This window comes from Schistocerca cancellata, chromosome 9 (assembly GCF_023864275.1).
Source record: "Schistocerca cancellata isolate TAMUIC-IGC-003103 chromosome 9, iqSchCanc2.1, whole genome shotgun sequence".
Lineage (NCBI taxonomy): Eukaryota > Metazoa > Arthropoda > Insecta > Orthoptera > Acrididae > Schistocerca > Schistocerca cancellata.
The window spans coordinates 30,507,738-30,528,468 of NC_064634.1; positions in this window are offsets into that span (position 1 = coordinate 30,507,738).

The window sequence follows — 20,731 nt, forward strand, 5'->3', positions numbered from 1 at the left end:
GTGGCAGAGCAGTGCATGCTCTGATGGTTCCCGATACTTTATCATGCCGATGGGACAGCACGAATCCGTTGTCTACCAGAGCAACAGCTGCTTGACAACTGTACTGCAGGACGGAGACAAGATGACGGCGGCTCCATTATGATCTAGATAACTGTCACGTGGGAATCCATGGGTCCAGTGTAGGTGGTGCAAGGCACCATAATGGCCTAGGTGTATCGTACCCTGGTTGCAGACCGCGTACACCACTTTATGACGACGATCTAGTTTCACGTCGGCAGTGGCACTTTTCAACAAAATAATGCGCATATCGCAAGACCAGGAGTGTGATGAAGTGGTTCGATTAACACAGTGGCGAATTCCAGTTGATGTGCTGCTCCCCCAACTTGCCAAATCTGACCTTCATAGAACTTTTTTTTTTGGTCATCAGTCTACTGACTGGTTTGATGCGGCCCTCCACGAATTCCTTTCCTGTGCTAACCTCTTCATCTCAGAGTAGCACTTGCAACCTATGTCCTCAATTATTTGCTTGACATATTCCAATCTCTGTCTTCCTCTACAGTTTTTGCCCTCTACAGCTCCCTCTAGTACCACGGAAGTCATTCCCTCATGTCTTAGAAAATGTCCTATCATCCTGTCCCTTCTCCTTATCAGTGTTTTCCATATATTCCTTTCCTCTCCGATTCTGCGTAGAGCCTCCTCATTCCTTACCTTATCAGTCCACCTAATTTTCAACTTAGGTCTATAGCACCACATCTCAAATGCTTCGATTTCTTCTGTTCCGGTTTTCCCACAGTCCATGTTTCACTACCATACAATGCTGTACTCCAGACGTACATCCTCAGAAATTTCTTCCTCAAATTAAGGTCGGTATTTGATATTAGTAGACTTCTCTTGGCCAGAAATGCCTTTTTTGCCATAGCGAGTCTGCTTTTGATGTCCTCCTTGCTCCGTCCGTCATTGGTTATTTTACTGCCTAGGTAGCAGAATTCCTTAACTTCACTGACTTCGTGACCATCAATCCTAATGTTAAGTTTCTCGCTGTTCTCGTTTCTACTACTTCTCATTACCTTCTTCTTTCTCCGATTTACTCCCAAACCATACTGTGTACTCATTAGACTATTCATTCCGTTCAGCAGATCATTTAATTCTTCTTCCCTTTCACTCAGGATAGCAATGTCATCAGCGAATCGTATTATTGATATCCTTTCACCTAGTATTTTAATTCCACTCCTGAACCTTTCTTTTATTTCCATCACTGCTTCCTCGATGTACAGATTGAAGAGTAGGGGCGAAAGGCTAAAGCCTTGTCTTACACCCTTCTTAATACGAGCACTTCGTTCTTGATCGTCCACTCTTATTATTCCCTCTTGGTTGTTGCACATATTGTGTATGACCCGTCTCTCCCTATAGCTTACCCCTACTTTTTTCAGAATCTCGAACAGCTTGAACCATTTTATATTGTCGAACGCTTTTTCCAGGTCGACAAATCCTACGAAAGTATCTTGATTTTTCTTTAGCCTTGCTTCCATTATTAGCCGTAACGTCAGAATTGCCTCTCTCGTCCCTTTACTTTTCCTAAAGCCAAACTGATCGTCACCTAGCGCATTCTCAATTTTCTTTTCCATTCTTCTGTATATCATTCTTGCAAGCAGCTTCGATGCATGAGCTGTTAAGCTGATTGTGCGATAATTCTCGCACTTGTCAGCTCTTGCCGTCTTCGGAATTGTGTGGATGATGCTTTTCCGAAAGTCAGATGGTATATCGCCAGACTCATATATTCTACACACCAACGTGAATAGTCGTTTTGTTGCCACTTCCCCCAATGATTTTAGAAATTCTGATGGAATGTTATCTATCCATTCTGCCTTATTTGACCGTAAGTCCTCCAAAGCTCTTTTAAATTCCGATTCTAATACTGGATCTCCTATCTCTTCTAAATCGACTCCTGTTTCTTCTTCTATCACATCAGACAAAACTTCATCCTCATAGAGGTTTTCAATGTATTCTTTCCACCTATCTGCTCTCTCCTCTGTATTTAACAGTGGAATTCCCGTTGCACTCTTAATGTTACCACCGTTGCTTTTAATGTCACCAAGGGTTGTTTTGACTTTCCTGTATGCTGAGTCTGTCCTTCCGACAACCATATCTTTTTCGATGTCTTCACATTTTTCCTGCAGCCATTTCGTCTTAGCTTCCCTGCTTTTCCTATATAGAACATGTGGGATGAGAAAAGACGTGTGATGCGAGCTCATCGCCCCCTCCCCGGTAAGGTGACTTGTGGGTGCAGATGTGGTGCCAACTCCCTCCAGTGGCATTGCTTCCGTGTCACGACGCGTCGTAGCTGTTATCCGTTCCAAAGGTGAACATAACCGGCTATTAGGTAGATAGTCATAATGTTATTGGCTGATAGTGTGTATTACAAAATGACGAAATGTTTGTGTAGAAAACACTGGGGCACATTTACGCGGATTTCTTTTCGGAATTTTTTAATTTTTTTGGTTAGACTTTTCGTCTTAAAATTGTTATATATACTTCCAACTCAATATGGCATTTAAGAGTTCAAAATAATTTCATACAGGCTCAAGACAACTACGATAGCGCGTTCCACGGTTGGGGCTAGTTTACTCACCTACGGGGGCACGTTTCAACATTTCATAGAACACTGTAATGAGTAAATGAACCATACTGCCAAAATTTTCAAAATATATTTCACTGGCACTAAACACATTTACAGACTTACTTACCTCAATTGACGCAGTGAAATAACACGATTTTGCTTGATGTAAACAAATACTTTGGTGAACTGCGAGTTAGCATAATGTGGCCTACATAGGAGATTGAACTTTAATTAAGGACCCATTCATAAGTCTTGTCCGAGTTGCGACTGTGCACTCAACGTATGTTTCCTGCGTCACCGTCATCGTGCGCCCGCATTTTACATCTAGGCCACTGGTCCCGTTCCCTATTCCTATTTGAGTGTTTGTATCGTTTCAGGCATTTAATAAGAAGGCTAGGCTGATCCTCTTCGTGGGACTGCTGCAGGTTGTAAGAGGAAGGAAGAGGAGCTGGATGCGACATTCGTTGAGGTGAGAGTACTTGGAAATAGGTGCTTTGGAAGGACCAGGCTGTAAGTGGAAATGGAGACGAGAAGGAGACACCAGACGCGAGATGACATAAACGGAAGTGGAAATTACTCAGAACTGACAGGGAGACCCCGGAAAGTTACCATGTGAAGACTTGCCATCGGGGTGAACACTAATGGTAACATCCTACCCACATTTTTCCTTGTTCTTGTTTGAGCAGTTTATTGCTCTTCTCAGTCCTTGCTCTCATACAATTTATTCTTCCTGCTTCAGAGACATTAAGTTCAAATGGCTCTTTTAGCAGTTTCTGCCTATTATTCTCTTATCCGTTTTTTTATTGCGTTTCCAACTGGTCTTATCTTAAAGTTTCCTTCACAGGGGCGTCAGTTGGAATGGCACTGTAACATAGTGCGTAAACGTGCCCTTTCAGAATATACAATGTAGCTTGTAAACTAGAATAATCTCCTGTAAACGAACACATATTTATCTGTTCTCTATTCTAAGAGGTATACTCCCTAGGAGCCCCGATATTTGAGTAACAAAATTTGCTCTCCTTGCGCGAAACCACAAAAATGAACTTCAGGCTAAGGCGTCCACTCAGTTGATGCGGTGAAGCCTGAGGGGGCCCCCAGTAGAAGGCAGTACAGGGTTTCCATTGTCAGTAGCACTTCAGCAAGAATGGTTCCAGGGAAAAGTGCCCTGATCAAATGCGCCCGATTCTCCCCTACGTTTTCAGGACTAACAGCAAATACTCTATGCTTTGGAGTACAGAAAAATCCCAATAAAACATTCCGTATAACACCTCGCTGTCACCGTTTCTTGGGGCGCAGCCCCGAATACTCCAGCGGTCAGAAAAATGGTACCGAATCCACCCGAGGCCGCAAATGTCTGGAAAACAATGGGACCGAATCCTCCCGTTTGAAGCAGGTAGCAGTTCTAAACGTTATGAATACTGTAAGCAGGCAAAGGAAAGCATATGAAGTTACAGTAGAAGATGTAAAAAGTTTTCTCGCGAACTTTATGTTGCATCCCTGAATGCGAGTATCAGGCCAGACCTCACTTCCAACTTTCGTTATGCCCTCTTCAAAGTCAGAAAACACTGTTGATGGCGAAAATTTCAAACATGTACCACTACATCTATCAACAACGCTTTGAAATACATATGGATACGAAGAAGTTTTCTTGTCGTACAGTAAAGAGAAGACCAATGGAATGTAAAGGCCATTAACTAAACCATGTATGGTAAACAGTTCACAAAAAACTTTGGACAGCACTTGAACTTACCTTCAACATATATAGATTCACACTGCGTTAATGCTTTAAAGCTTGCAGAGTCAGCAAATACGATCACTTTTTGTCGGTGTTATTTTCTAATAAACACTGTGCCCCGTCTGTGGTTTCCACATTCAGCGTGTTGATAACATAATGAACATGTGCAGCATTCGTGGGCAGTTTTGGCAGAATTTTGCGCCTAGCATTGTAAATAGATTTACGAAAATTGTTGACATCTCTCCTAGTTATATCTTGCGTATCTTCTTTTAACTTCTGGTATATTATTAGGGAAGGGAAGATACGACTTACTATACAACAGAGTAAAGGCTATGACATGGGAACAAAACAGAGCAGGAAGTGCTACTATGGAAATTTTGAGTAAAGACGAAGAGATAGTGTACAAAGATCGTGACGATGTCCTCCAGAGATGGGAAGAATATATAAAAGAGCTATATGACACAAATAGCAAACCAGAAACTCTGGAACTAGAATCACACAACAGTGTAAGTGATGAAGAGTAAGGACCGACCATCATAATGGAAGAAGTAAAGGCTGCCATTGCTGCAATGAAAAATGGCAAAGCAGTAGGTTATGTAGTAAAATATATGACAGTGGTGAATGGCCTGAGGACTTTTTGACAACAGTAATGATTCCATTACCGAGAAAACAAGCAACCAAGAAATGCAGCGAGCATAGGTCAATCAGCCTCATTTCACATGCAGCCAAAGTGATGTTAAGAATAATTAATAAAAGACTTGAAAAAGTAATAGAGGAGAATCTCGGCGAGGAGCAGTTTGGCTTTAGACGGAATACTGGCACCAGAGATGCAATAGGGCTCCCACGAATCTTGGGAGAAAGGTTTATTGAAAAAGGAAGAGACCTATATATGTTCTTCATCGATTTAGCAAAGGCATTTGACAATGTGGTTTGGGACAAGCTGGCGACTATTATGAGGGAAAAGACAGTGGGCTGGAAAACCAGAAGTCTTATAAATTCATTATACCTTAATCAAAAAGTTCCAGTTGAAGTGAAAGGAGAAAGTACAAACTGGATCAGACTAAGGAAAGAAATAAGACAAGGATGCTGTTTATCGCCTACTCTTTGCAACCTGTACTTGGAAAATATGATTGACCAATGCTCATTAGATGACAAAGGAGTAGAAATTGGAGGAAGAAGAGTAGAGTGCTTGAGATTTGCTGATGACATGTTCCTCCTAGCCACAGGGGAAAAAGAATTACAGGATTTGGTGGACACCATTGCAAATAACGGAAAAAATATGGAATGAAAATTAACACAAATAAAGCAAAAGTATTGGATATAGGAGGAAATAAGGAAATAAAAATTGTGCTGAATGGAGAAACACTAGAACAGGTGCAAAATTTTAAGTATCTTGGAAGCAGGATAGGCACTGACTGGAAGTGCACCACAGAAATTAAAACAAGGATAGCAATGGCAAAAGAGGCGTTTTATAAGAAAAGGAGAATCTCCTGCAGCGGTCTGGACAGAGAACTCAGAAAGAGGCTCATAAAATGTCTTGTATGGAGTGTTCTTCTATATGGCGCTGAAACATGGACTATGAGGAAAAAAGACAGAGAAAGGCTGGAGGCTTTTGAGATCTGGACATGGTGGAAGATGGAAAGAATAAGTTGGATGGACAGTGTAAAAAATGAAGAGGTACTGAGAAGAGTGGGAGAGAAAAGACAGTTACTAGATGTTACAAAGAGAAAAAAAAGAAATTGGATTGGGCATATATTAAGAAAGAATGACGGACTGATGAAACCAGTTTTAGAAGGTTATGTAGAAGGGAAAAGGAAGCGAGGAAGGAAGAGATTCCAGATACTGGATGACATGATGGACGGTACAACATACAGCAGCGTTAAGAAGGAAGCAATGGATCGAAGAAAATGGAGAGGCAAAGGACCTGCTAATATTGCAGATAACTGATGATGATGATGATATTATTATTGGCGGTCTCTCACAAATATCTACTGTGGCTTTTCTCTTTAGGTCAGAAATGATTTTTTGCCTCTGAATTTTGTTATGAGGCATTTATTCATGATTTTGCTCTTATTGACTCTGCGCGACATCCAGCTCCTCAACAGAAATAGTTTTAACAAAACACCTGTAGCCATTAACGTTGCGCTCCATCGCGCTGGACCACCTCTCAGCAGTTTTTGAAAACCGAAGGTGTTACCTTTCAAAACCAACGTTTTCCTTCACTTTCTACTTACTAAAACTGTAAGCTCGTCTGAGGACATGTCCACTCTACAACGATCTGCCGCGAACTGCAAAGCGGCCGCAGGCAGCTGTGGTCATTAGCGCACACATCGCTCAGTCGCAATGTGTCAGTTCGGGAGATTCAGTCCTGTTACCGGCTTACCCACCTGGTTTCTGGACGATTCGGGGCTGCGCTCGTTTGCTGTGCTACATTAAATGTTACCACACCCTCAGTGAATTTGTGCTGCAGCGACACGAGTGCCCTGGCGAGACTTATGTGTTTCACGGCTAAGATACAGGCTCTAAAAAATTAGCCGCACTAACTTGTCGACAAGCTGCAATACAAAACAAGTTTCAGGTTTAATGAAACTAGCAAAAGAGCAAAACCCATTGACTGTGAACTTGGATATATCTCACTCTTAAGAACGAATGTAAGTCGCCAAGTCACGGTACCAAAACCGATCAAAAATGTTTCCACTCGAATTCCATGTAGTGCGGAATAGGTATGCCAGTGAGGCACAAATGCCATAAGCATTGAGGATATCACCTCACCGTCGCATCAGGCTGAAGATACCCGTTTGTTAATACATCGTGTCCTGCTGCGTGAAGAAGTTCACAGCTACCTGCTGCCCATCCGCACCAGAAAGGAATCGTCCACCCTCCAAGGTCTTCGCTGTGGGATTAAAGACGTGATAATTGTACGGGGAGAAATGAGAACTACGGGGCGGATGCTCGAATGTCTCACATGTCTCACGCTTCAGTTGGCGTAACACTTGCGATGTGGGAACCTGCGTTATCATGAAGCAGCAGCGTTCCTTGTCGCTCAGCATTCCACAGCGGTAGTTTCCGACACGTTCTTCAGTCTCCGATGTGTTATCGGTGATTGTCCTTCGGCAGCCAAACAACGAATAACAGCACGTTAGTCCTGTTGGTACTAACGTTGCCTTAGTTGACGCATGTCGGGAAGACAAGAATGCTACACTAATCCGTTGCCTACATGCCGGTGCTAATACAGGGCGGTCAGAAAGAATCTTGAAAGATTGTACGGGCGTTGCAGGGGAGGTTGTTCTGAGAAATATCTGAGGAAAGCATTTGAAATGTTGCGCGGTTTCCGATTTATCTAGTATTGAAGTTAAGCAATCACGTCGTAGCGCGCTCAGATTCGAGCATCCTGCCAAACAGCGTTGCCAAACTTTGTCTTCGTTTGGTTTCCTGAAAGCGAACAAACCTAGCTTTCGCTCACCTACGTTGAATCTGTAATTTCCGAACAGGAACATCTTAACTGTTAATGAGCATTTGAACAAGTGGTAAATCACTGAGCTAAGATTTTTGAGCACTGCTGCACATTAGCGCGTGCAAGTGTTTGAATTAGCGCGCACAACAGCCTGCGCTGCTAATTTCGATGCTAAATAACTCGGAAACGTACCGAACATTTTTCTCAATAGTTATTTCTCAGCACAACTGCCCCTTCAACACCTTTGCACGCTTTTCAGACTGTTTCTGACCACCCTGTATACCCGCATCGGACTTGCGCTACGTTGAGTATAGGTGGCAGCAACGCCTTCAAACAGATTCTTTTGTATGGGCTTTTATGGTTTGTAGTTGTCAACACAAAGCATGAAATCAAACAAATTCTGAACTAATTCATTGACAATGAGAACGTAGTAGCTCATTACCAGCCGTGTTAAGCTGTTCACACTGAGCTAATGGCGAAAAAATGCACTGGCTTCTGTGGTTCAAATCCTCGTACAGTACTTCTCAAAGGGTAATTTTTGACTGGAACAGCTCTCGGTTGTAACTGCATAACATGCCACGGCGAATTTTTGTTTATTGAAATAAAGTAGCCGTTTGCACAGAAAAAAATCCGAAATTCGTGCGATCTTCATTTATGATCGTTGTTAAATATGTTACGTTGCTTACAATCTACTAAATCTCACGATTACCGAGAATTAATATATTTTTGTAGAGCTCTGCGCCACACGACGGATCACCAGAAGTAGAAAGTGTAGACCCTCCTCAAAATGGTTCAAATGGTTCAAAAGGCTCTGAGCACTATGGGACTTAACATCTGAGGTCATCAGTCCCCTAGAACTTAGAACTACGTAAACCTAACTAACCTAAAGACATCACACACATCCTTGCCCGAGGCAGGATTCGAACTTGCGACCTTATCAGCAGCGGGGTTCCGGACTGAAGCGCCTAGAACCGCTGGGGCACAACGGCCGGCTGACCCGCCTCCTCACGCTGCGATTCTCGACCGTACGCACAGAGCACATGAATATTTTGCTTCTGTTTTTGATCCGCACAAATCAGTACATTCATGCCTTGAACGAATTCCACGCCGAAATTACATTTGACTAAATTAATAAATTATATTTTCAACAAACGGAATTACAGTTGCATTTTAGACGCATAAAGAACTAAATAATATATATCATAAAGCTCTTTAAATTTCTGAACAAGTGAAATACGTCCGTAGTTCTAAAGTAGTGTAAACTGTCTTCCTTACTGAAACTTCCTGTCAGCCTAAAACTGTGTACCGGACCGAGACTCGAACTCAGGACCTTTGCCTTTCCCGGCAAACGCTCTACCAACTTTTTTTTCCACGGACGGGAGTCATGAAAGGCAGGAGGTCGGGGGAGGTAAAAGTGGGCAGGGGTCGTAACCCGAGGCCTGGCCACAGTGTCCCCCTCGCCGTCAAGGTATCAGGGATGGTGAGGGAAAAATCAACTGCGGGAATTTTTTGTTTTTATTTATTTATTTACTTTTAGTATATTTGTAATTCCTGTACACCACACCGAAAATAAGTGTACCTAGCACCGCATCATGCTCTGAGTAAACAAAACAAATATCTCGGTACTTTCCTTCGCCGAGGTAGTATACACTGCCGTTTGTGAAAAGTGCAACACTTAGAAGGAATTACCCGAATAGCGCCACACTTGGTGGAAGTGGCGACGGATGTGCAAGCAATACGTGATACAGGGTGTTTCAAAAATGACCGGTATATTTGAAACGGCAATAAAAACTAAACGAGCAGCGATAGAAATACACCGTTTGTTGCAATATGCTTGGGACAACAGTACATTTTTAGGCGGACAAACTTTCGAAATTACAGTAGTTACAATTTTCAACAACAGATGGCGCTGCAAGTGATGTGAAAGATATAGAAGACAACGCAGTCTGTGGGTGCGCCATTCTGTACGTCGTCTTTCTGCTGCAAGCGTGTGCTGTTCACAACGTGCAAGTGTGCTGTAGACAACATGGTTTATTCCTTAGAACAGAGGATTTTTCTGGTGTTGGAATTCTACCGCCTAGAACACAGTGTTGTTGGAACAAGACGAAGTTTTCAACGGAGGTTTAATGTAACCAAAGGACCGAAAAGCGATACAATAAAGGATCTGTTTGAAAAATTTCAACGGACTGGGAACGTGACGGATGAACGTGCTGGAAAGGTAGGGTGACCGCGTACAGCAACCACAGAGGGCAACGCGCAGCTAGTGCAGCAGGTGATCCAACAGCGGCCTCGGGTTTCCGTTCGCCGTGTTGCAGCTGCGGTCCAAATGACGCCAACGTCCACGTATCGTCTCATGCGCCAGAGTTTACACCTCTATCCATACAAAATTGAAACGCGGCAACCCCTCAGCGCCGCTACCATTGCTGCACGAGAGACATTCGCTAACGATATAGTGCACAGGATTGATGACGGCGATATGCATGTGGGCAGCATTTGGTTTACTGACGAAGCTTATATTTTTACCTGGAAGGCTTCGTCAATAAACAGAACTGGCGCATATGGGGAACCGAAAAGCCCCATGTTGCAGTCCCATCGTCCCTGCATCCTCAAAAAGTACTGGTCTGGGCCGCCATTTCTTCCAAAGGAATCATTGGCCCATTTTTCAGATCCGAAACGATTACTGCATCACGCTATCTGGACATTCTTCGTGAATTTGTGGCGGTACAAACTGCCTTAGCGACACTGCGAACACCTCGTGGTTTATGCAAGATGGTGCCCGGCCACATCGCACGGCCGACGTCTTTAATTTCCTGAATGAATATTTCGATGATCGTGTGATTGCTTTGGGCTATCCGAAACATACAGGAGGCGGCGTGGATTGGCCTCCCTATTCGCCAGACATGAACCCATGTGACTTCTTTCTGTGGGGACACTTGAAAGACCAGGTGTACCGCCAGAATCCAGAAACAATTGAACAGCTGAAGCAGTACATCTCATCTGCATGTGAAGCCATTCCGCCAGACACGTTGTCAAAGGTTTCGGGTAATTTCATTCAGAGACTACGCCATATTATTGCTACGCATGGTGGATATGTGGAAAATATCGTACTATAGAGTTTCCCAGACCGCAGCGCCATCTGTTGTTGAAAATTGTAACTACTGTAATTTCGAAAGTTTGTCTGCCTGAAAATGTACTGTTGTCCCAAGCATATTGCAACAAACGGTGTATTTCTATCGCTGCTCGTTTAGTTTTTATTGCCGTTTCAAATATACCGGTCATTTTTGAAACACCCTGTACGTTTTGTAGCGAGATGGTGTACACGTAGGCCGAGCAGAGCTCTCTCGTGTCGGTCCGACAGGGTCGGTCCCGTGCCTAGCGTAGTCGGTGCAGAGCTGTCACAAAAGGGGGAAACAATACAGTGAGTGCCAGTGTGCCTCGTCGACGTCAAAGGCTGCCATGTCGGCGTGTGAGCGAGTTCGAACGGGGCAGAATGATCAGTCTCCGGGAAATGAGGTTGTCATACCGTGACATTTCTGCCCGTACAGGGCAAGCTGCTACGACAGGGATGCGTGTGTGGAAGCAGTGGATAGAGGGTGGTCGCACGCAGCGACGAGCGGGAACTGGAGCACGGAACATGACTACAGCACGGGATGACCGTCATCTTGTTCGAATTGCCATTACGGACCGTAGAGCGACATCCACAGTGTTGGTTCGTCGCTAGAGCACTGCAACACGTGTGAACTTGTGTGCATAGACGGTTCGTCGCCGTCTGCTGCAGGTTGGACTGGTTGCACGCATGCCATTAAGTCGGCTTCCATTGTCCAGAAACCACAAGCTCCTCCGACTGCAATGGTCACGTGAACACCGCCACTGGGGTGTTGAGTGGCCACATGTAATCTTTTCGGATGAATCCAGCTTCAACGTGTCCTACATTATTGGACCGCCTACGTGTCCGGGCGGTACCGTGGTGAGCGCAACCTGGAGGGCTGCATTGTGCAGCGGCAGAGCGCACAAACACCAGGTGTGATGGTTTGGGGTCCCATTGGTTGCAGCAACTGATCTCGCCTCGTACGTACTGAGGGCACTTTGAACAGCAACCGGTACCTAACGGAGGTTGTGGAGCCTGAGGTACTCCCCCTGCTTCAGGAACCTCCACAGGCCACATTTCAACAGGACAATGCACGGCACATATTGCGAGGAACGTACAGGCTTTCTTCGAAGAGCGATGGGTACCACTGCTTCCCATGCCTGCACGTCCACCAGACATGACGCCCATCGAATATGTCTGAGATATGGTTGGTCGGCACCTGGTGCGTCGCGGTCCTCCAGTAAATGGCGTCACGGATTTGTGGGCTCGGATACAAATTGAGTAAGGTAAATCCCTCACGGACGTATTCAGAACCTTATTGGTTCAATCCCACGGCGTATAGCAGATCTAATTCCAGCCCATTGTGGCCACACGACTTTGTTAATAGAAGGGCTCAAAGGACATGTACAAATTTGAAAAGGTAATTATTTTGTTACTTGTGATGTACCTAACCTGTGGTATTACATTAATTGAATTTATGAGTTTCCCTCTTCGAGTTGTAATTTACACAAACGATAGTGTATATGGGGAAAACGAAAAATGTGCCTCGTACACGATGCAGGAGGTTGTGTCGCTACTGTCCTTGCGCTTCATCATCCCGGCACGTCTTCGCGCATGTCATATGTAATTCTACCGATAACCGGACATGTTTTTGTCAGCTCAGTCAATGGTATCTTCCCCTACCTGTTGATTATCCATCTCCGTGGAGGGTCACATAGGGCATTCCCTAAGTAATTAGAAAAATATTGTCCATATTTTGGGTAGTTCCAAAAGTCCAATACTGACTGATCCACCCAAGCACGACTCGCGACCCGTTTCACAGCTTCAATTCTGCCAGTACCTCGTCTTCTACCTTCCTAACTTCACAGAAGCTCTTCTGCGAACCTTGCAGAAGATCCCCCAAGGCTGTGGCTGAACCATGACTTCGCAATTTCATTTATTTCAAGAGTGAGTTCTGCAAGGTTCACAGAAAGCTTCTGCGAAGTTAGGAAGGTAGGAGACGAGATACTTGTTGAACTGAAGCTGTGAGGAGGGTTTACGAGTTATGTTTATGAGATCAGTCGGTAGAGCATTTGCCCGCGAAAGGTAAAGGTCCCGAGTTTCAGTCTCGGCCCGGAAAACAATTTTAATCTGCCAGGAAGTTTCATACAGCGCACACTCTGCTGCAGAATGAAAGTCTCTTTCTCTCTTCTTTGCTGTTCATAAATGACCTGATGTATATGATTTACACAAGCAACGTATATCCTGAATACCAAGCTACACTCTGTTACTTACAATTAAAAAGGCCCAAATGTAACAAATATGCCGCATTTAGTCTCTTATCCACTCAAGTAATAGAACAACTGAAATCAACATTATGTAACGGCTATATCAATGTGAGAAAAAATGAAATAAAGTGTGTTTCTAAAATGTGTTTGGGATTCTTATTGAACGGATAGGCGAATCACAAAATTTCTTCACTGGACTTTACCTATTATATATGATTTAGTCGAAGTTACTTACTAATGTAAGTTCTAAATTATGTGTTTTATGTATCTTTGTGTATCTCCAAAAGTACTGTAGATAAGCCGGCTTGACAATAATTGACTCAGTTGTTGGATGTCCTCCGTGCGTGGTCAGGTATTATCTTACTGAAATGTAAGGCGTGGGTGGACTGCCATGAATAGCAAGAAAAGGCGGCGTGGAATATCGTCGACGTACCGCTGTGCGGCAAGGGTGCCAGGGACTGTCCGTGGCAGCTCCAGACACCTACTCGACCGGGAATCTCGTTGACTGTAGTAGAATTGTCTTGAGTGATGAGCTCGAGTTCGAATGAGATGCGGTGCCCACCGACGACGTGTCTGGAGACGCTCCAAATAGCGGTTATATACCATCTTGACTCTCGCCCGCCGTATGTCCCGACAGTTAGGAGTGATAGCCTGGGGTGCCATTTGTTTTCATAGCAGGACTCCTTTGGGTGGCCGACTCTGCACACTTGCAGCACAGCGGTACGTCGAGGACATTCAACGCCCCAATTCGATGCCCCTCTTGGAACGTCATTCTAGACTTACATTTCAGCAACATAATGCCCGCCCGTACACGGGGAGTGTTTCTACTGCTTCTCTTCGTCCTTTCGAAACACTGCCTTGGCCAGCGAGGTTGCAGGACATATCCCCAACTAAGAAAGGTTCGTGCATTGTGGACAAGGTCCTCCAATGACCTCGAGATTTTGACGATCTAAGGCCCTAGCTGGAAGGAATTTGGCACGATATTTCTCAGGACATTCAAAACTCTATCAATCAATTAGAAGCCGAATAACTAGTTATATAAGGGTCAAAGGTGGGTAACATCATTGATGACTGGTATGGTACTCCTGCATGAATCATTCAGTTTATTTGCAATTGTAACACTCGAATGGACGCCTGGAGCTCGTGGCTGACTCACACAATATCATCTGTCACGGTGAACCCATAACTCGTTCCATGTATGTAGTAAATGTAAATGTCGTGTGACTAGGGCCTCCCGTCGGGTAGACCGTTCGCCGGCAGCAAGTCTTTCGATTTGACGCCACTTCGGCGACTTGCGAGTCGATGGCGATGAAACGATGGTGATTAGGACAACACAAGACCCACTCCCTGGAGGATAAAATCTCCTGCCCAGCCGGGAACCTAAGCCGGGCCCTTAGGATCGACATTCTGTCGCGCTGACCACTCAGCTACCGGGGGCGGACATGTATGTAGTCAAGGAGTATATTACGCAAAAATAATTGATTCACCTTAAAGCTGACTTTCATAAATTCCACTATCAACTTCAATACGATACTGCGTGAAGAGTTTGACAGAGCACTGAAAGCCCTGGGTCGAAACAAGGCTCCCGGAGTAGACAACATTCCATTGGAACTACTGACGGCCTTGGGAGAGCCAGTCCTGACAAAACTCTATCATCTGGTGAGCAAGATGTATGAAACAGGCGAAATACCCACAGACTTCAAGAAGAATATAATAATTCCAATCCCAAAGAAAGCAGGTGTTCAAAGATGTGAAAATTACCGAACAATCAGTTTAATAAGCCACAGCTGCAAAATACTAACACGAATTCTTTACAGACGAATGGAAAAACTAGTAGAAGCCGACCTCGGGGACGATCAGTTTGGATTCCGTAGAAATACTGGAACACGTGAGGCAATACTGACCTTACGACTTATCTTAGAAGAAAGATTAAGGAAAGGTAAGCCTACATTTCTAGCATTTGTAGACTTAGAGAAAGCTTTTGACAATGTTGACTGGAATACTCTCTTTCAAATTCTGAAGGTGGCAGGGGTAAAATACAGGGAGCGAAAGGCTATTTACAATTTGTATAGAAACCAGATGGCAGTTATAAGAGTCGAGGGACATGAAATGGAAGCAGTGGTTAAGAAGGGAGTAAGACAGGGTTGTAGCCTCTCCCCGATGTTATTCAATCTGTATATTGAGCAAGCAGTGAAGGAAACAAAAGAAAAATTCGGAGTAGGTATTAAAATCCATGGAGAAGAAATAAAAACGTTGAGGTTCGCCGATGACATTGTAATTCTGTCAGAGACAGCAAAGGACTTGGAAGAGCAGTTGAACGGAATGGATGGTGTCTTGAAGGGGGGATATAAGATGAACATCAACAAAAACAAAACGAGGATAATGGAATGTAGTCGAATTAGGTCGGGTGATGTTGAGGGTATTAGATTAGGAAATGAGACACTTAACGTAGGAAAGGAGTTTTGCTATTTGGGGAGCAAAATAACTGATGATGGTCGAAGTAGAGAGGATATAAAATGTAGACTGGCAATGGCAAGGAAAGCGTTTCTGAAGAAGAGAAATTTGTTAACATCGAGTATAGATTTAACTGTCAGGAAGTCATTTCTGAAAGTATTTGTATAGAGTGTAGCCATGTATGGAAGTGAAACATGGACGGTAAATAGTTTGTACAAGAAGAGAATAGAAGCTTTCCAAATGTGGTGCTACAGAAGAATGCTGAAGATTAGATGGGTAGATGACGTAACTAATGAGGAAGTATTGAACAGGATTGGGGAGAAGAGAAGTTTGTGGCACAACTTGACCAGAAGATGGGATCGGTTGGTAGGACATGTTGTGAGGCATCAAGGGATCACCAATTTAGTATTGGAGGGCAGCGTGGAGGGTAAAAATCGTAGGGGGAGACCAAGAGATGAATACACTAAGCAGATTCAGAAGGATGTAGGTTGCAGTAGGTACTGGGAGATGAAGAAGCTTGCACAGGATAGAGTAGCATGGAGAGCTGCATCAAACCAGTCTCAGGACTGAAGACCACAACAACAACAACAACAATCGACTTCAATATACTTTCGAGTTCTCTTGATACTAACAGGACGCGCTCTTCCGGGTCGTCTATGGCAGGCTCGTCCAAATTGCGCCCCTGTGGCGCCAGCGCCCGCGATCGCCCGCGGCCAGCGCCCCGGGCGAATTCGTGTGTTGCGGCAGTGGCCGAGCCGTGTCGCTCAGCTGGCCGTGCGGACCGCCCGACCGCCCGCCGCGCCTCTCGACCTTATACCATTATAAGGCACAACCACAGGTTTGGATATTTTTCAAGCCGTGGAAAACGTGTCAGAGCAAATGGATTTAAAATGGGAGCGCCTCACCTGTGTAACAACAGGTGGAGCCCGTGCGCTACGAGGGATACGCACTGGATTCCTGGGTTACGTCAGGTCAAAAATGGCTGAAGTCGGCTGTTCCTTATTCGCGACAGTCCATTGTCTGATATACCAGGAGGCACTTTGTGCGAAGATTGTCAACATAAAAAAAAAAATGTTATGGACACAGTTCTTCGAACGGTTAATTATCTTCGGCGCATGTACTCACACATCTCCAATTTAAAGAATTTCTGGCTGATATCGAAGCGGAATACTCGGACATCCCCTACCACGCCGAAGAAAGATGACTGAGCAGAGGAAAGGTGCTTCATCGGTTTTTCTCCTTGAGGGGTGAAATAAATACCTTCTTGAAATGGAAGGACGTCCAGGAGAATTACTTTATGATCCTAAGTGGGTGAAGAATTTGGCTTTTCTGAGTGACGTTACTGGTCATTTAAATACTTTGACATTTCACTCCAAGGCGAAAATCAGTCTGTTGCTGATTTAGTGCAGACGATTCAAGCACTTAAAAGAAACTTACTTTGTGGGTAAAACAGTTGCGCGAGAAGAATTGTGGACACTTTCCTGCACTATACTGTGTTAATGAAGATGTGGATTTTTCAGATTATGTTCAAATCATTTGCGAATTACAAGAACAGTTTGAAAACCGATTTTTGGAGATAAGTGAGCTTCAACCGGCCTTATATATATATATTTGTTCGCCCGTTTTCCCTTCGGGCAGAGGACTGTAACGCCTGAAATGCATATCCTCCTATTTCCATCTATTGTACTATTTTTTTCCTTGCTTTGTTACCTCAAGATATGACATTTCTGTCTCTTTGTATATTGTAATTGTTTTACTATTTGTATATTTATGCATTTATGTCGATGTATAATTGGTTTGTTTCGTAAATATTATTTGTATTTTCACGCTGGGTCTTGCCTAGGGAAAACTGCTATCGAACGATTACGTCGATAGGTCGTGTGAAGAATCAAAGTGTGTAGGATCTTTGGTAGTGTTAACTCTGCCGCGTGGAGCGCGGGCGGAGAGAAGGAGAGGGTGTGGCGGGGGTAGCGAGTGGAGCAGGTGCGTGGTGTGACGCTCCCGCGAGTTGCCGCGCTTTCGGGGTTTGGCAGCATGTAATTGCGCTCGACTTGCGATGATAGTTTCTGACATGGTGTCGCGGACGGGAAACATTAACTAGCGCACATCAAGAGCCCGTTTCGTCTGGTGACCGTGTCGAGAAGAAGGCGCGCCAACATCCAGCTTCTGCAACAGCGACGGCCGACAATGAGTGACTGTCGCCACCTCCTCGATCGACGGCTTCAAACCTTCAATCCACCAACAAGGAAGACTGGAAGCAAGTAAAGTTTTAGAACTGTATGGCAGACCTCAGCTTTTCAAACTGTTCCATTTTCGTCAATATAACTACAGCAACTTAGCATGAACTTTGTTGCTCATTGTCCCAATTGCATTACCAAGCAGGGTCCCTTCCTTTTCCGGAATGAACCCGAGTGTCGTTGAAATTCAGACGCCAGCATTAAAGTAACATCATTTCACTGCTTTAATTTCAAAGTTCAGTTAGCTGGCTACAATATTCAGATTACACAAGCACAAATTAAGAGTGCGAGTTTTGTTACCATATTTTAGCTTACCTGTGACTGCAGCTCAGCTTGGTACGTACTAAATTTTACTGTTGTTAATTGTTCACAATCATTTAATTCTGGCTCAAAGTTAAATCTCTTCTTTCTAAATTGCGTAGATCCAAGTAGCTTTTGAAATGATTGTTGAGGTAGTCCAAGACTAAACGTATTTTACTGAATTTCGATGTGCTTCAGGAAGAAAGCTCAGTATTAACTTCAGTCACTAAATTAACTTTCGATTTCCTGTTTTATTAATTCTTTTGCTAAATCAAGTCAGGGTGTAGCAAAATTTATTACTTCTGACAAACTTTCAGTTTTCACACTACACGTGTCAACCTTCAGTTGCCACGCTTCTAGTGCTAATTATATGTGTAATAACCTTTCTTTTTCAGTTACTATAGTAATTGTCCTTAGGACTGGCGACCGTGATTTCCCCCAAATCTCAAATACCTAATTACCGCTAGTTAATTGTTAACGTAACGGCTGCACATTTACTTTCTTTATTAACTTTACCCCTTTTCAAAATTAATTTCCACCAGTTTCATTAGCACATTTCCTTTCATTTAGATGTAACCCTTTCCTCCCTCTTTACCGACAGCTTAACTTCGGTGACGATTGCTTTTCCAAAACTCCCATTAGGTACACGCGGTTTCATTTTTCACTGTCATTAAGGTCGGTAAGTGAGGTGGAGGTTACAGGACGACTCACAAGTGCTTCAGCTAGAGCTGACTGACCTGCAGTGCGATATCCGCCTGAAGAACCGCTTTCTTATGTGTAAAGCTGTGGATGACTTTTACAGATGTTTCCACGAGAGAAATATCCTCTTTTGCACAAGAATGCGGCCAAATTTCTCACACTGTTTCGTTCTACGTATATTTGCGAGCGCTTTTTCTCTCATTTTAAGCTTGCTAACACTAAGAACCGTTCATTACTTAGCGATAAAAATTTGACTAATTCTTTGAGGTTAACGTCTCACGGAATATTGTACCAAACCTAGACAAAATCGTTTCCTCGAAAAAGAAAAACGTGTAAAATGTTAATTGTCTTCTTTAACAATGTTGGTTCAAATGGCTCTGAGCACTATGGGACTTAACTACTGAGGTCATCAGTCCCTTAAACATAGAACTACTTAAACCTAACTAACCTAAGGACATCACACACCTCCATGCCCGAGGCAGGATTCGAACCTGCGACCGTAGCGGTCACGCGGTTCCAAACTGACGCTCTTAGAACCGCACGGCCACACCGGCCGGCTTTAACAATGTTGACTGTAAGGTTTTAAGAGCTTTATAACCTTAATTCTATTTTTCATGAGTTTTCAAAAGTTCTTCAGTTAAAATTATTACGTACAAAACAGCAAACTAAGGATCCGATTTCTAAACTTTGAAAAACGATACAAAAAGCTGCAGCACGAAGTATATCAAAAAATATTTACTTGTAACTACTAACAGTAACAATGAGACACTATATCCCTAATATAAAACTATTTCTAAAATATAATATTTTGTTTACGTTGGATCAGACTGCGGGACAGTCCAGCGCAGAGCAGTGCTGTGCGGTCTCACTCGCTCCACAGCTCTCTCTCTCTCTCTCTCTTTCTCTTTCTCTCTCTCTCTCTATCTCTCTCTCTCTCTCTCTCTCTCTCTCTCTCTCGCTCCTATGGCGACACTAGCGACACACGGTCACGGACGGGGCGCTGAACTACACTGCCTTGCGATTATCGGATGAGCCTGGTGTAGGCGTTCTTTTATGAGAACAGCGACGTACATCAGTCGGCGAATTCATCGTTCCTACATCTCCTTAATGACGTTACCGAACACCTAGAACCGCTGCTGAAGTACGGGATAATAGCCTTGTCTATAAAGCATATAAAAGTGACCTGGGGTCGGCTAAGGATACTGGCGAAAACCTGAGATAAGCAAGAACTTGTGGACTACCATGCAGTTGTGAAGACGTGTACGTACGTGCTACTAAAACAGTGACGGAATAAGACTAAAGCGTATGGGCAACTGTAGAAGGGGGGAACCGATAAATCTACTGTGGCGAAAAATGCCTTGCTGCGAAAAATAAGGGACACGATAGATTCGATTTGACACGGCACAAGTCCCAGCCGCCACGAAAAGATACTGTGATGGGCTGTATAAAGGTATACGAATAGAGGTTATTAAAAACACCAAGAATTTCGATAGAAATAAGGGGGCTGTGGAACAATGGCATCGAGATTCTATTTCTGAGGACGATGTGTGCCAGACTTCTAGCGTTGGCCGATAGCATTAACGGCCTGCAGCAAACGACAACGGCAAATATTGCGCTCGAGTTTTGAAAACGTATGACGCCACCCCTCTGCTCCGGAATTCCCGGAAATGAAATTTTTCAGCTGGTGGCGAATCAGGGTGTGGATGGAAACTTCACAGAAGCCAAACTCTCCGCAGAAGGTACACTCGGCAGATGGAAGCGAAACGCTGGGATTGTCCGTAATTTCATTCGAGCACGAAGTCAAAGCTCGTTCGTCCATGATTTCCACAGCGTTGTAGACACTTGAGAAGACAGTATCGATTTGCAGAATGACCAGCAGA